We start from the raw sequence: 2,500 nt of genomic DNA on the forward strand, positions 1-2,500 counted from the left end.
AGGGACATAACCTCCAACCGGAATCAAAAACGCTAGTACATATAGGCCTATGCCGAATCGATTGACCTCATGCCTGAGAGCCTGATAGGTTACAAGTTACCGGTGCCCTCCTTATGAGAACAAAATCCACGTTCGATCAATGTCGGAAGTTATTACGGATGCTCGATGGTGTTTTAAAAGGAGTTTTGAGCAGGACCTCTCTGGAACACAGGCCTCCACCACCAGGAACAAAACATGAGTATTCCATCCACGCGCCACAGCAAACATAAGCTGATGTAAACTTTCACAACACCCGTTGTCTTCTCTGAACACAAAGCAACTGAACAAGCTGTAAACGCTAAAAGGGGCCAAGAAACGTCGTGTCATGCGTCCGAAATGACACGGATGTGTTAGTGGACACACGTGTGCTAAATTCTGCAGCTGTGTTGGTGGTTGCATGGCCGGACGTCAACGAAAAACACCATTCGTCCCTGGGTGGGCTCGAACCACCAACCTTTCGGTTAACAGCCGAACGCGCTGTCCGATTGCGCCACAGAGACCTACGGCCAGCCAGTCCATGGGTCAGCTTATAAAAAAAAGCAGACCTGGACTTTTCCGGCAATGGTGGACTCGCTTTCCACGCTGGAAACCGAGACCCCGTTGGGAAGAGAGAGGGCTAATAGATGCGCCCAACGTGGGGCTCGAACCCATGACCCTGAGATTAAGAGTCTCATGCTCTACCGACTGAGCTAGCCGGGCAACTGCGGTGACCTGCTTCGGGCTTGTCGCGGTCTTTATCTGTGCCTAAATTGCGCTCGTGAAAGGGAGCCTCACATTTCGCACAGGCTTGGCATAGCCTCTTGTGGGTAAAGTCAGGGTTAAGCCTAGAGGTAGGCTTAGAGTGTACTTTGTTTGTTTGAGCCATATCTGTTGTTGGGGGATACAATTTGACCCAGTAGAGCAGGCCAATAATATGCACAACCCGGAGCTAAAGTTCCGTTTCGGTCTGTCGAGTGAGAGAGCGGTTACCGAAGGCAACCTTCTCCAAATATCCAAAGGCAAAAGTGAGTCATACAACAAAGAGTTGGAGGGACACAACCTCCAAACGGAAGCAAAAACGCTAGCACATATAATCCTATGCCGAATCGATTGACCTGATGCCTGAGAGCCTGATAGGTTACAAGTTACCGGTGCCCTCTTTATGAGAACGAAATCCACGTTCGATCAATGTCGGAAGTTATGACGGATGCTCGATGGTGTTTTAAAAGGAGTTTTGAGCAGGACCTCTCTGGAACACAGGCCTCCACCACCCGGAACAAAACATGAGCATTCCATCCACGCGCCACAGCAAACATAAGCTGATGTAAACTTTCACAACACCCGCTGTCTTCTTTGAACACAAAGCAACTGACCAAGCTGTAAACGCTAAAAGGGCCAAGAAACGTCGTTTCATGCGTCCGAAATGACACGGATGTGTTAGTGGACACACGTGGGCTAAATTCTGCAGCTGTGTTGGTGGTTGCATGGCAGGACGACAACGAAAAACACCATTCGTCCCCCCGTTTCGGTCTGTCGAGTGAGAGAGCGGTTACCGAAGGCAAACTTCTCCAAATATCCAAAGATAAAAGTGAGTCATACAACAAAGAGTTGGAGGGACACAACCTCCAACCGGAATCAAAAACGCTAGTACATATAGGCCTATGCCGAATCGATTGACCTGATGCCTGAGAGCCTGATAGGTTACAAGTTACCGGTGCCCTCTTTATGAGAACGAAATCCACGTTCGATCAATGTCGGAAGTTATGACGGATGCTCGATGGTGTTTTAAAAGGAGTTTTGAGCAGGACCTCTCTGGAACACAGGCCTCCACCACCCGGAACAAAACATGAGCATTCCATCCACGCGCCACAGCAAACATAAGCTGATGTAAACTTTCACAACACCCGCTGTCTTCTTTGAACACAAAGCAACTGACCAAGCTGTAAACGCTAAAAGGGCCAAGAAACGTTGTTTCATGCGTCCGAAATGACACGGATGTGTTAGTGGACACACGTGTGCTAAATTCTGCAGCTGTGTTGGTGGTTGCATGGCAGGACGACAACGAAAAACACCATTCGTCCCCCCGTTTCGCTCTGTCGAGTGAGAGAGCGGTTACCGAAGGCAAACTTCTCCAAATATCCAAAGATAAAAGTGAGTCATACAACAAAGAGTTGGAGGGACACAACCTCCAACCGGAATCAAAAACGCTAGTACATATAGGCCTATGCCGAATCGATTGACCTCATGCCTGAGAGCCTGATAGGTTACAAGTTACCGGTGCCCTCCTTATGAGAACAAAATCCACGTTCGATCAATGTCGGAAGTTATTACGGATGCTCGATGGTGTTTTAAAAGGAGTTTTGAGCAGGACCTCTCTGGAACACAGGCCTCCACCACCAGGAACAAAACATGAGTATTCCATCCACGCGCCACAGCAAACATAAGCTGATGTAAACTTTCACAACACCCGTTGTCTTCTCTG

The 2,500-nt window shown here is 48.6% G+C and overlaps 1 protein-coding gene and 2 non-coding genes across 3 annotated transcripts in view; all 3 read right to left on the bottom strand.

Moving 5' to 3' along the window:
* LOC143718466 (uncharacterized) overlaps positions 1–2,500 on the bottom strand; it is a 63,897-nt gene that overhangs the window by 21,674 nt on the left and 39,723 nt on the right. The gene's annotated exons all lie outside the window — the stretch shown is intronic.
* On the bottom strand, positions 466–539 carry trnan-guu (transfer RNA asparagine (anticodon GUU)). The gene has a single exon. It is a non-coding gene; the product is annotated as a tRNA-Asn (tRNA).
* On the bottom strand, positions 666–738 carry trnak-cuu (transfer RNA lysine (anticodon CUU)). The gene has a single exon. It is a non-coding gene; the product is annotated as a tRNA-Lys (tRNA).

Source organism: Siphateles boraxobius, unplaced genomic scaffold, assembly GCF_051911475.1.
Source record: "Siphateles boraxobius isolate OS27281-9 unplaced genomic scaffold, OSU_SipBor_1 61, whole genome shotgun sequence".
Lineage (NCBI taxonomy): Eukaryota > Metazoa > Chordata > Actinopteri > Cypriniformes > Leuciscidae > Siphateles > Siphateles boraxobius.